Below are 15,701 nucleotides of genomic sequence, written 5' to 3' on the forward strand. Positions count from 1 at the left end.
TCTCCCCCTCCCTCCCCCCTCTGAACACCCACTTGAAATCAAGGTAATGCTGGCGACCAATGAACCTGCATAAATTTCATAATTTAATTAACGGCATTTTTACATTTCAATTACATTGGAGTCCTCCTTTGTTGCAAAAGCCCTGAACAACTCGGAATGCCGCACACCAGCGAGAGTGGGAGCCTTGCAGGCCATGCAGAATCCCAGAAAGCTAGAAAAAAAACAGTTAATTTAATTTATCATCTCTATTTCAATGGGGACCAGTTATAGTCATCGTCATCATCATCATCGTGGTTGTTCGCCTGCAATGTCGCTGGCATTTTTCAACGTTGGCAGCATTAACCAACTCCCAACAATGCGGCTGCGGCTGTGGCATGCACCCATCTGTTCGTCTTATCTGAAAGAGGAACGAACGAACGTCTGGTTGGAAGCAGTGAATGTTGGTGTCGTTGTTTTTGTTATTTCGTTTGTTTATTTGTTTTTGATATTTCTGGCTAAAGAAGAATAAGAAGAAAAAGTCGTGGTGTGGTTGTGTTTTGCTTTACCGGCTACAAATGAAGGAGATGGTGGCGGTGGTACTGATGGCGTGCACCATTTAAGGTGATGGTACTTCAGTTGCAGTTTTTCGACATTTGTTTTGTTGAGATTGGGAACTGGATTGCGGGATGCATAAGTTTGCTTTTCATCAGAACCAGGAGGCCACAACCATGCCACACCAACGTCGTCATCAGCCACATTGTCAGCTTCTTGTGCTCTCTAGGCCATCATTGGGGAGTAACTCTTGAGTCACGTTGTTGCCGTTTGGCATGTGGTAAAGAGCCTTAATTGAACCCCCACATTTTCCTGTCGTTTTTTGATGTTGGCGATCGGTGGTGCAACAACAACAAGTAAAAATGAGGAAAAATTTACCAATGGCCAGCGGCTGGAACAGTCAATGTCGTTTTTGTTATTTTTTTTTTCTTTTTTTTCTCAAAAAAATAAATCCTCTTAGCGATAAAATTACATGAGAAGCCATTTGGCGTGGCACACATCCAACCAAGTCCACCATCCATTGTTCACAGCCAAAAACCTCTTCTCTTCTCTGGGAAAATCAGGTTTATTTTTGTTATGAAAGAATCCATTTTTTGGAACTGACTTCATGGTACTCCATTGGTTACAATTTCAAATGGATGGATAGATGGATATTCCGTTTGGCAATGTAATGGATTTATCTCAGATGAAAGGCTTAGAGTTTTGGAAAGAAACGAAGAAGAAAAAAAACGGCGAAACATATTTGGCATATGGCTTTTGGGTGGTCGTTATTGGAAAATTGCTAACAATATTTTTGTGATTCGTATGAGTGGATTCCGGGAAGGAATAGTCATGCATAAATTGGCATTTGGTCAACGAAACAAAAAATTATATAACTGACCGAAGGTTTGCGGTATATCACAAATGTTGCCTTGCAAAACGGTATCCTATTAAATTATGCCTAAGAGAGGAACAGGGAGAACTATCTTTATTTCAGAGAGACAATTGTTATACCCTCAGCCATATCATAGCTCATCGAAATAACGGTTTCAGATCCAAGGTCTCTTTGGATCAAATCCGTTTCAGAATATTTCAGACCGTCCGTCCATCGGTCTGGCTGGCTGGTCCACAGGATAACACTCGAAGGCAGTATACTATTTGGTCTTGAGTATAGATTTAGTTCGGAGATGGGCAATATCAAGCCACTCCTTCTTGGATTTTTTAGAATTCGTACTAAAAAGAGTACTAAAAATACTAAACTGTACTAAATATGTAATTGGAATTATAGTGCAGAATATTGATGGAGTGTAGAATAGATACACCGATGGGTTTTTGGGTATTCGAACTTTAAGGCTATTAAAATCCAGTAATGAAAGTCTTAAAGCCGGGGGGGGGCCGACTTTATGATACCCTACACCACTTTGCTATGTATATGTTGATATATTTCCTTGAATATCGTTGTTACGGAGTGCATATTACGTGGGTAACAAATATAACAAATCGGATGAATAATATATATGGAAGCTATAGCTATATCTGAACCGATCTTCACCAAATTTGACATACTACTATTCTAGACTCAATTCGGTCCATTGTCCAAATTCCATCCCATTTGGACAACTATTAGAGGTTTGGTGCACAATAAAAGGTAAATCGGACGAAGTTATATATGGGAGCTATATCCAAATCTAATCCGATCTCGATAAAATTTAGCAAATGTATTTCTGAGCTGTATTTGATATATTTCCCCAAATATTGTTGTTACAGAGTGCAAATTACGACTGCGGAGGACAAAAATAACAAATCGGATGAACAATATCTATGGAAGCTATAGCTTTATCTGAACCGATTTCGATCAAATTTGGCAAACATATTTTCAGGCCTAATTTGGGTGTATATGCAAAATTCCATACTATTCGAACTGATATTACACGTTTGGTGCACAATAAAAGGCAAATCGGACGAAGATATATATGAGAGCTGTATCTAAATTTTGACCGATTATCTCCAATTTCAATAGGGTCTGCCCTTGGGCCAATCAAATGATCTGTGCAAAATTTCATCTGGATCGGATAATAAATGCGACCTGTGCTTTGTTTACAAAAATACATGGACAGACGGACGGACGGACAGACGGACGGACGGACATGTATAAATCGACTTAGAATGTGATTCTATGCAGATCATCAAAAGGAACTATGGGTCTATCTCGTTTTCTTCTGCCTGTTACAAACAAATGCACAAAGACATAATACCCTAACCACCTTGTGGTGTAGGGTATAAAAAGAACCAACACGATCTGTTGGAACGAATCCAAAATTTTAAGGTGGATTTTCGATGACGAAGTAGGGGACCCTTGCTGGTCTCATATAAAATGAAGAGTGTAGTCGATGTAGTCCAAATCTGGCACTTTGTAATATTTACATCAGAATTGTGTCAGATACGAAATGAAAAATATTGGCCCACTTTTTCGGAACATCCCTCGAAAAGGTTCAACAGATTAAATAATCATAACACAAATCAAAATATGTTTAGATAAACGTACCTTGGCTAAGGGTATTCATCTGTCTGCGAAAGCGACTTGTCATTTTTAACTTATTTTATTAAGTTTAGATTTTATCGTTGAAGATATCCGTTCTGTTTCTATGTAAATATGACTTCCAGGAGAGCAGGGAAAAGTAGAGGGCACAGATTTTTGAGAGTAAAAAATTGTCGATTCGTTTCAAATATTTTTTGAAAATTTTCAGGTTTTTGATTAGGGTTTTTTTTTAGACTTGCACAAAAAAAGAAAACGAGTAAAAAACACTTAATTCCAGGCCAGGCCAAAAAAAAAAAACATTTTTATAAAAAAGTATCTGAATTCAAATGTGTTCTATTTTAAACTAGGAAATACCAGGAGGTCCGTTTGGATAATGCTGTTAAACTTAAAAAAACCATATACCCAATCGGGAACCTCCATAGACAAGTTTATACTTCAGGCTTGTCATTTACCAAATCTTCTTAAATACCAAAATTTGAGACAATTTCGTGTGTAAATGTGTTTAGGATATGTGGGCCATAGAAAAACGTGGACCTACATTTTCAATGTTCTGCCACAAAATCTAGAACCTATTACGAACTAAAAATGTAAAATTTTAAACAAATCCGTGGAAAAATGTGGCAAAAATCATGAAAATACCAAATATCGAGAGGAACTATTCCAAAACGGGCCGATATATCTGATTTTCAATATCCTCCTTTTCAAGGTGGAGGGTATAAATAAAACACCGTATTTGTTGAAAATGTTTGCCATTGACTTTGTTCCCCCAATTAAATTTCAATCGGTGTTTCGAATCAAAACAGTAGTTCCCATAAACATTCCACGACAAAGTGGAATATATAATTTCTTCTTCTTCTCCGGCATCTTCTTTGTCTCCTATTTTATTGCAATAACATTTCATTGTTGTTTATTCAATTCAATTAACCAATTATACGCTACACTAGATGTCGTCGTTAGTCCGTAAGTGAATTGGAAACTCTTCTTGTTGCTGGGTTTTTGTTTCGATTCGCTTCGCTTCTAGTTCCAATGGTCTTCTAGGAGTAGTCCAAGTTTGGCGGCTAACAACGCCGCACTGACTATCTGCCAGACTGGAGAGCCAGTTGGACGAGAGTACTTTTCCTACAACAAGATGTTCACACTCATCAATTTAACTGAAAACATCCATTAATTAAACATTTAATTTATTGCATTTTCATTTGCTTTGGTTTTTCTTTGCGTTTTTTGTTTTGGTTTCTGTACTTCACTTCGATACTCACTCACCCAGTGACTGACTGACTGGCTGACGGTCGATCTGACAGATACCAGAAATCGTTGTATTGGAAACTCGTATGAAATGTTATTGGTTTTTGTTTCTGTTGTTGTTGTTGTTGGGTATGTTGCCAGTTGCCATTTATCTATCACTCGCCGTAAATATTGAATTTGTAGCAAAAAATGAAAAAAGCTTTTAAATCAAAAAAAAGTAGCCGCAAACAATATTAAACAACAAAAATCAAATGAAAATTGAAAAATTGCTGTTTATTGTTTGTTTAATAAACAATTAAGTGTTCCACGTTATGCATCGCAAATATAGCCTATCGGTGAGCAATTAAAGGCATGCAAATAGCCAAAACAGACCAGTGGAATATTTTATTTTAAAAAAATAAGGCAGAAAGATCAGATGAAAGCTTACTATCTGGGAGAGAATGGCTGTACAAGTTGTTCTATATAAGGGACTGTTATAGAGATACTTAAAATTCTTAAGGTATCGTAAACATTTTGGAACTAAATTAAATATAGAAATCAAGTCCGTAGATAGGCATCAACTACACTAAACCATTTGAGATTCCAGGGAAGTCTAAAAGACGATTTTCAAAGAAAATCTTGAATTTGTTGCACTATGTCCCTAAACAATATTTATTTAAAAAAATCTCATCTCTTACATCAGGAGGGGGCCTATACACATATATTTCACGGTTTTTGGACGTACTTAAAAAATCTCAAAAAACAACTTTTTCCAGGAACTTCTAGATAATTTTTATACCCTCCACGATGGAAAGGAGGGTATATTATCTTTGTCATTCCGTTTGTAAAATATTAAATATTCGTCGTATATATATATAGCATAAAATTCTAAGTCGATTTAACGATGTCCGTCCGTCTGTCTGTCTGTTGAAATCACGTGCGCCAAAATTTAACAGAGCTATTTGCATTGTGTCTAGGATGGTTGGTATTGAAAATTAGATATATCGGTCCACGTTTTGGTATAGTCCCCATATAGTGGTACCTCCCGATATTCGGTATTTTGATGATTTATGCCACAATTTTCACGGATTTGTCTGAAAATTAGTATTTGTAGGTCATAGCGGGTACTAGTTCATGTGGCGAGACATTGCATGTATAGGTACACGCTTTGGTATAGCTTCCATATACAGGTACCTCCCGATATTCGGCATTTTAATGGTTTTTGCCACATTTCTTCGCCTTTTGGTATTTGTTGGTCTTAATGAGTTCTAGCTCTATTGGCGAAACACTGTACGTATAGGTCCACGTTTTTGTATAGCTCTATATAGCCGAATTTCCCGATATTCGGCATTTTGATGACTTTGACTTTGGCACATTTTCCCATGAATATGTCTACAAATTGGTATATAGGCTCTAATGTTATCTTTACCCTAAGGTGGAGGGTATTAAAAGTTTGGCCCGGCCGTACTTAATGTTTTTTACTTGTTTTTAATTAATAATTTTTACCTGGAAATGATTTAAATTCTTAAATATTTTAATAAAGCATCAACTTTTTTTGGGAAATCTTAAAATAATCTTCCGTTTTCTATAATACAGGGTGAGATAAAAAAACTGCAAGAGAGTCCAACCCCATAGTCTTTACATTTTTTTAATTTTATTGAATGAAATCCACAAATGTCGGAAATAGCATCAAATTTTAGAATAAGTTTAGATTTGTTCGAATTGGTCACCTTTTGTGCCCAAGGCTTTAGTACACCCTTCAGAATATTTTCGTGATAATATTCGGCATTTATTCTGATGCCACGGACGATTAATACGAGCGGAGAGCGACCATCGGCTGTTATGGCGGCCCACACCATCACCGTGGCCGGCGTTTGAGTTCTGGTGCCCAACCAGAGGTGCACATTTTCAGCTGACCTCTTTGGCAACGAATGTTTTTTCATAGGAGAAAACCAAATTCGGCAGTTCACCACTTTTGGCCAAGCCAAACAACTCTTTAGCTCTTTTAAGTCTATTTTCTTTTTGTTGCGGTGTAAGTTCTATCACTTTTTGGAATTTCAATGGCTATACCCCCAGCTCATTTTTCAATATTTGCCGAATGGAATATTGAGATATTTTCAGCTCACGAGCCATTTTTCGACCACTGCGACACGGGTTTTGATCATTTTTCAATATTTGCCGATTGGAATATCGCGATATGTTCAACTAACGAGCCATTTTTCGGCCACGGTGACGCGGGTTTCGATCAAGTCGCTTCCTTACTTTTCTAACCATTTCTGCTGATGTTGCTGATTTCTTCTTGACGTTGGGTTACGCTACCAGTATCGCGGTAACGAGCGATGGTACGAGACACAAAAGATTTATTCACATTTAAATTCTGGAGTGCTCTAACGATAGCCACTTGTGGTTTTCAGCCAAATATAAAGAAATCACACTATCACGCTTGAATTCCATCACGATTACCTTTTTTTCTGGAAAATTCTCACCAAAATGCTTTTGTACGCTTGTAAACAATATAATGAGCTGTCACTGGAATAATTTTAATAGCTGTCGGACGAGTGGCTTAGAAATGACAGCAGTCTGAAGTTGGTTGCCCTTTTTTGAGCTCACCCTGTATACGCTCAACCAATGTTCGTTTATTTAAATATATTTTGACTTCCGCCATGATTATTCAAACTCTTGATCTTTAATGGGATATCATAAATTCCATATTTATCTCAAGATTCTGGTTGGGAGACATATATTTAGATATAGTAAGTTGTAAAGAATCGCTGAGTTGTTTCGCAATTTATGACAGATAAAAGTATTGAAAATTGTGTCCCTTTGTGGGTGAGGTACCAAAAGGGGTTCGCAAACACATATCATCTTCACAAGAGATCTTCTATTAGCAAAAAATGTGTGTATGTGTGAAATTTGAAGAGAGTTGGATGCTTATTTCACTTTCTTTGGGCGTTATGTTTTTTCAAAACCTTGAACCCTATGTGGAACAGATAGCAAAAGAAATGTTCCGATTTCTACCATCTTTATTAGGGATCTTGCGTTGAGGGAAATATTGAGATGTACCATGTCTGGAATGGAATTGGATGTTGATTTCGCTTTTTATGAACTTCATGGTTATTCAAAATTTTGAGCGTTTCTGGGTGAGTTACCAGTAGCAGTGAACCGATATATTCCAGATTTTGGGTTCATAAAAATAGTAGGATGTGTGAAATTTTAAAAAAAAAAATCGGATTCTTACATTATATTTTATGCGAGTTGTAATTATTCAAAATTTTGACCATTTGTGGGGGAAGTACTTGATGGAGTGGACTGATATTGTCCATTTTTACACCTGACCTATTACTGACGCAAATATTAGGATTTGCAAAGATGGAGCAAAATCGGATTATCCTTTCCCTTTCTGTGCCAAAAATATACTATACCAGAAGAAGTGGACCGATATTGCCCATCTTAACACCGGACCTTGTGTTATTAGGAACTACCGTTATATTGGAGATATATATATAAGTGTGATATATGTGAGTGTGGGGTTATATATTTGAGTGAGAGATTCTCAAATTACCTACAATTTGGAAGTTCCATTGCAGTAGCTTATTTGGCCGGTTTTAATACCCTGCACCATTTGGAAGGAACATCAAAAATTTTAAAAAAATCCCGAAAACTACCATTTAAGTGGAAACCGTTATATGGGGACTATACGAAGACGTGGACTTGCATAAGATTTTTTTTTTTTGTTTTGCCATAGGTTGTAGTACTTATTAAGATCTTCCAATACGCATTTTGAAACGATTCTGGTAAATAATGTCGCTAAAATCATCAAAATACCGAATATCGGGAGGTACCGTTATATGGGGGCTACACGAAGATGTGGACCCGCATACGAAATTTTTTGCCATTATTTATAATACCCATTAAGATCTTCCAATGCCAAATTTGAAATGATTCCGGTGATTAATGTTGCTGAAATCATCAAAATACTGAATACCGGAAGGAACATCAAAATTTAAAAAAAAAATCCCGAAAACGACCATTTAAGTGGAAACCGTTATATGGGGACTATACGAAGACGTGGACCTGATTTTAAGATTTTTTTCCATAGGTTGTAATAAATATTAAGATCTTCCAATACACAATTTTAAACGATTCCGGTAAATAATGTCATTAAAATCATCAAAATACCGACTATCAGGAGGTACCGTTATATGGGGGCTACACGAAGATGTGGACCTGCATACGAAATTTTTTGCCATTATTTATAATTCCCATTAAGATCTTCCAATGCGAAATTTGAAACGATTCCGGTGGTTAATTTTGCTTACATCATCAAAATACCGAATATCGGGAGGTATCGTTATATAGGGGCTATACGAAGACGTGGATCTACATAAAAAAATTGTTGTCAAAGGCTGTACGAACTTTAAATATGTAATATAAAATAATTCCGGTAAATAATGTCGCCAAAATTACGAAAATACGGAAAATCGGAAGACACCGTTATATAGGGGCTATACGAACACGTGGTGCGACATGGCCCATTTACGACCTTAACCTGCCTACTGGTAAACAATGTATGTATGCAAAATTTTAGCCTTCTAACTCAATTCGTGCGTGATAACAACAGAGAGACGGACAGACAGAGAGGCAGACGGACATCACTAGATCGTCTTAGAATTTCCACAAATAAACCTGAAAAAGAATCCACAATCAAATTTTCTTTTCATTTCCTAGAAATGTTTTTCCACATTCCATAATTTTTTGATAAATTTGCATTAAATTTCCAGTAAATAAATTAAATGATTTAAAAGCCATTATTCGAGATTTTTGGAATTCTTGTGATCATCTTCAAAATATTCCCGCCTCCCTCTCCCCTTTCTCCCTTCTGCTCCTCCTCCCTCTCAAAGTAAATCACAGAATTTTACAAAGCTATTCAAATGCATTCACCCGTCCTCGTCCATTGATTTGCTCATTCATTTGCAAAGCATTTGTTTGTTGAATGCTTTTCATGCTTCAGTTTATCGTCGATTGTTTTGAAGACTTTTTCAGAAAAACACTTCAAATCAGAAACGAACAGAAGAAAATTCTTCTTCAATTCATTTCGTTTCACTCGATTTTCACATAGCTCTTCGATTTGCTGTCATCGGCTAAGGCATCATTTATCATCATAGGTGTAGAAAACGATGAATACGAAAATCCATTTAGACAACAACAACAAAAAAGAGAAAATTTGAATATGCTAAAATATTTTTAAAATCGATACTGAAAAAAAAACAGAATTTTGGAGGTGGGGGTGGAAGTATGCTTCACGACCTTTCACATCCATAGATATATCATAAATATTTACATGGCGAAAAAAAGGAATGAAAATTCCAAATAACATTCCCATATATTTTTCCATCGGCAGATATGAAATAAGCGTAACACAGCAATAAACAAAACCAACAAAAAACACAGACCAAAAAAAAAAACGGAAGAAAACACACCACTCAGCGTTAGAAGTTTGTTTGGGTTTCTTATTTCCTCTTTTTTCTTTGTTTGGTTCGCTACTGCCTTCGATTGTTATGTTAAACAAAATATTTACATAACAAATATGAAAATTTATTCAGCATGAATTTTGAAATTTCTTTTCATAAATTTTGGGTGGTATTTTTTATTTCATGGCAAGAGTGTGTGTAAATGGCGAATGATTTCAAAATTTATTGGTGTTTTGGTTAAAAATTTGATATATTTTTTTAGTTTTCATATGGATATATTGATAAACTTCTGAGAATTAATAACTAATATAAAAATTCCCGATAAACAATCAAATAAATTTTAAACGTGAAAATATTTGTTTTTTTTTTTTTAAGGTGTTAAGAAAAATATCAAAACATACATACAATTTCCAAAACTTACGGGTATAATGCCGATATTCGCTAGAAATCATAAAATCGCCTAAGGTCAGCATGATGACGCTTAAAACCCCTTTTTATACCCTACACCCTACAAGGTGGTCAGGGTATTATGTCTTTGTGCATTTATTTGTAACAGGCAAAAGGAAACGAGATAGATCCATAGTTAATTTTGATGATCTGCATAGAATCACTTTCTGAGTTGATTTATGCATGTCAATCCGTCGGTCCGTCTATCGGTCTGTCCATGTATTCTTGTGAACAAAATGCAGGTCGCATTTATTATCCAATTGAGATGAAATTTTGCACAAATCATTTGTTTGGCCCAAGGAAGTACCCTATTGAAATTGGAGATAATCGGTCAAAATTTGGATATAGCTCCCATATATATCTTCGTCCGATTTGCCTTTTATTGTGCATCAAACGTGTAATATCAGTCCGAATAGTATGGAATTTTGCACACACAACCAAATTAGGCCAGAAAATAAGTATGCAAAATTTGATCGAAATCGGTTCAGATATATCTATAGCTCCCATATATATTGTTCATCCGATTTGTTGTATTTGTTATCCACAGCCGTAATATGCACTCCGTAACAATGATATTCAGGGAAATATATCAAATACAGCTCAGAATTATCTTTGCCAAATTTTATAGAGATCGGTTCAGATTTGGATATAGCTCCCATATATAACTTCGTCCGATTTAACTTTTATTGTGCACCAAACGTCTAATATTTGACCAAATGGGATGGAATTTGGCACATACAACCGAATTGAGTCTAGAATAGTAGTATGCCAAATTTGGTGAAGATCGGATCAGATATAGCTATAGCTCCCATATATATTGTTCAGCCAATTTGTTGTATTTGTTACCCACAGCCGTAATATGCACTCCGTAACAACGATATTCAGGGAAATATATCAAATACAGCTCAGAAATACTTTTGCTGAATTTTATCGAGATCGGTTCAGATTTGGATATAGCTCCCATATATATTTTTATCCGATTTTAAATTAATTGTGCACCAAATGGGCAATACAAGTCCGAATTTAAAAGATACAAATGCTTCGGCATATTTAATCTTTTGAAATTTAAATTATAATTATAATCATAGCGTGTATGATTGAATTCTCCCATAAAAACTTTTAATTGTTATGTGGAGCTCAACTAAAATCGACCCCTGGTTAAAAATAAAAAATATGAATCAGGCGAATCTTCAAAAAAAAATCTCAAAAATCAAAGTTTATGGTCTCAAAAAATCGCGAAGGTCTGCATATTGTCCCCTGAAAACACTTTTTAAAAAGGAACAAGTGAAAAAGTAAGAGAGTAGAGTTCGGCAAGGCCGAACTTTGAATACCCTCCACCATTTGGAAATAATTTGGAAATTAAAAAAAAAAATAAATAAATAATAATTTGCAAATTTTCTCTCACAGGCTGTAGTGCCCATTACGAAGTGCAAATTCGAAATTTTAACAATTCCGGTGAATAATGTAGCTAAAATCAAATCAAAATACCGAATATAGGGAGGTGCCTATATTTAGGGGCTATACGAAGACCTGTTCAGACAATTTTCTGCCACAGGCTGTAGTTCGCATTAGGAAATTTAAACACAGAATAATGTCGCCAAAATCATCAAAATACCTAATATAGGGGGCCTATACGAAGACTGTAGAACTCGGTACGAAATATGAAACAATTAGCAAAATACCGATATATGTGGGCTATACGAAGATCTTGCCCGGCATAGACAATATTCTGTCACAGGCTGCAGTACCCATTACGAACTAACATAACGAAATTTGAAACAATTCCGGTGAACAATGTCGCCGAAAACACCAAAATACCGAATGTAGGGGGGTACAGTTATATGGGGGCTATACCTAAACGTGGACCTATATAACATTTCACCATTTTACCCAATACCAAGAGTCCTGCAGACCAAACACACATTTGAGTAAAATTATATGAACCTACATCAATTCGTTCGGAAGCTAGAGTGATTTCCACAGACGGGCTGATGGACAGACGGACAGATAAAAAATGTGGAAAATAGCATCAAATTTTAGAAAAAGTTTAGATTTGTTCCAATCGCTCAACTTTGGCACGAATTATGGCCAATGAAACCGTCACACGCTGCCCGAATGTTGCTCTGTGGTATTTTAGGCCATTCCCGGCATAGCGCCTGATTGAGGTGATCGACACTTTGGTATTTTTAAGTCCCAACCTTGCTTTCCAAAATACTCCAGACACAATAGTCTAACGGATTGGTATCCGGAGATTTTAGTGGCCATTGTGCGCTGGAAATGAAGCGAGGAACCTCATTTTGTAACCATTCTTGGGTGACGCGTGTTGAGTGCGATGGTGCTGAGTCCTGTAGGAATGTTCAGAATATTTTTGCGATAATATTTGGCATTTATTCTGATGCCACGGCTGTTATGGCGGCCCACACCATCACCATGGCCGGCGCTTGAATTCTGGTGGCCAACCGAAGGTGCACATTTTTAGCTGACCTCCTTGACAAGTAAACACGATCATTTTGTTTGTTTACAAACTGCTGGACAACGAATGTTTTCTCATCGGATAAAACCAAATTGGGCAGTTCACCACTTTCGGCCAAGCGAAGCTACTCTTTAGTTCTTATGAGTCTATTTTCTTTCTGTTGAGGTGTAAGCACTTTTTGGAATTTCAATTGCTCATTTTTCAATATTTGCCGAATGGAATATTGCGATATGTTCAGCTCACGAGCCCTTTTTCGGCCACTACGACGCGGGTTTCGATCAAGTCGCTTCTTTACTTTTCGAACCATTTCTGCTGATGTTGATGTTTTCTTCCGTCCCCTTCCTTGACGTCGGGCTAGCCATAAAATCGGATTAAGATGTATATCGAAGGTATACAACAATCTGAACCCAACTCGATAAAATTTGGCAGAGGTATTTTCGAGCAGTATCTGATGTCCGAAATTAAATATCATTGTTGTGGAGTGCATATTAAACATGTGACGGATTTCAACACCAAATCGAATCGACTTTCAAAAATATTGAAGTATTTGTTTCTGGGCTCAATTCCGTCGGAAGTTACCGATGTTGCCCATCTACGAACTCTTGTGCGCACCAGCCAGCCAGACAGACGGACATCGCTAGAACGACTCCAAATGTCCTGAAATGGATTTTGTCCAAAGAGACCTAGGGTCTAAAACCGTTATTTCAATGAGCCACGTTTTGGCCGTATCAAATAATATATACCCTCTCTAGGCACATGGATGAGGGTATAAAAATATAAGTCAGGTGACTCCTTAAAAAAATTCTCAAAAATTCAAGTTTATGGTCTTCACATCCATTTGAAACAATATTATAAATGTCCCCTAGCATTGCCCCAATTATCCATTAAAACTATCCATAAGGTATCAAAAAATCAACCCTTGGGGGTGGCAAATGAAAAAAATATTAGTTCTATAAATACTTTTAAATATTTTGAAAATTTCCGATTACAGCTCTTGAATTCTTTTAAAAATAATTCAATTTTAAAAATAATCAACTCTTCAAATTTTAAGGAATTTTCCAAATGTTCCCTAGCATAGCCCTAATTAACCACCTAAACTACTCCATAAGAAATCAAATATTCAACCCTCCATTTCTTCATTTGCTACCCCTTCTCTAATAGAATGTTTATTTAAAAAAGAAAACAATCCAAAAATTAGGGACACCCTTCACGAACAATCCATGGCTTTACCAAATGCTTTGTATCACCGCCAATACAACAACAACAGCAACAGAAGCCAATTGAAACTTCAAATAAATCCTTTATTTATACGTATTGTCCCGAATGAATAAGGATATTATCTTCAAATGCAAAGAAAATCAACAAAACTCCAAAAGCATTTCCGTTTGGTTGCTGTGGGATTCACTTTACAAAGCCAAAAGAAATGCCAACTGCGTGGAATAACAAAAAAATCGACCCAAAGGGATATTCTCCAAATATTGGTATTTATGTGGGGTTTTATGTTTACGTAATCCTTAAGGAGTTAACTATGTGATTTGATGATCATGGAAACAAATATGTACAAACGCATTTTTTTCAAAGATTATTATTAACATCTCTATTCGTTTTGAAGGGAAACAAAGAGGGGAAAAATAGAAAATAATAACAGCTATGGTATGCTATGAAAATGTATTCTTTAAAATATCAATTGGAAAAAAATCTTTAAAATCCTTCTTTATAAATCGGAGGGTGCATCGTGTTCACAATTTGCAGATTTATTAAAAAAAAACGTATGCATATAAAAACAAGTAAGCAAAGGCTATAGTCGTGCGGAGCCGACAATGTGATACCCTACAACACTACAATATGTTAGAAGCACCCTTATATCAAGATCGATTTTGGAAGATTTCATTTTTAAAATTAAGTCACGGAGCACTGACGTGACCAGGGACATTTGCCCAATATATAAACACTCTGTCATGCTGTTAGTTGTTGTGGTCCATTTTGATATCTATATGATATGCTTGTCACGATATTTGGCTGTATTCGTCAACGAAATCAGCATAAAAATGCCAGAAAGTTCAGCTTTCGTGTATTTTGGATATCGCCTGTAAGCAATGCTGGTATTTATTCACACAAAAGTAGTGGTCCATTCTATTCGCTGTCCTAAACTCTAACTTCATGCGAGATTTAGTGTCCTTTGGTTTATATTGGTGACCTTTATAACGGCTGCAAAATCAGCAAAATTTTTAGTTGTTGGTCCATTTCAACCCCCAAATATATTGCGGATATCTTTAAAGGCAATAGGCCTATCCCTTCTGAGTCTGACCCTACGCTTCTGAAAATTTTCGTGAGGATCGGATAGTAATTACAACCTGTATATAATCCCAACCTGTGTTGTAAGGTGAAAAAATATTACAAAATCTACACTTCAATATTATAAGTCAAATTGAAAAAATCGCATGCGATAAAAAAATATGAAAAAATAAAAAAAATGTCACAAAATACTACAAAACCTATATTAACATCATTATTGGTATCTTTTTATGCGATTTTTTTAGATTTTATAATTTTATGCCAAAAGGGCATTTTAAATTTACAAAATTTGCCAAAATCGCTGCAGCCACTCTTTTTGAGATATAAGCATTCAAGCAAACATCCCCTTCCCTTGAATATACATATTGTATATATTTCGCTATATATCCGATATTTTTAGTATCGGCATCTACGTAACGGTCAGGATTGACCTGTTCGTTATTTGTGATTTCGCCGGCATTAAAAATATTCGCGGTTTAATGGAAAATTTAACTTTTATTTATCACAAATGCTATGGTCTATTTCAACCACTAAATGTTACCCGATGACCATCAAAATTGGAAGGCTTCTGGTCAGCCCAAAGCTCTAGCCCCATGCTAACTTTCGTTTCGATTGGTCTATAATTGTGAGCTGTAGAGCAACTGCAAAATCAGGAAATTTTTCAGTTTTTGGTCCATTTCAACCCCTTAATATTGTGCGATCATCTCCAAAAGAAATAGGGTTCTATTCTGACCTTAACCCCACC

General features: G+C 36.0%; 1 protein-coding gene across 1 annotated transcript in view; it reads right to left on the bottom strand.

Moving 5' to 3' along the window:
- The window catches only part of LOC101895877 (calcitonin gene-related peptide type 1 receptor), a 264,742-nt gene that overhangs the window by 200,015 nt on the left and 49,026 nt on the right, over positions 1 to 15,701 (bottom strand). The gene's annotated exons all lie outside the window — the stretch shown is intronic.

This window comes from Musca domestica, unplaced genomic scaffold, assembly GCF_030504385.1.
Source record: "Musca domestica strain aabys unplaced genomic scaffold, Musca_domestica.polishedcontigs.V.1.1 8, whole genome shotgun sequence".
In the NCBI taxonomy this organism is placed as follows: domain Eukaryota; kingdom Metazoa; phylum Arthropoda; class Insecta; order Diptera; family Muscidae; genus Musca; species Musca domestica.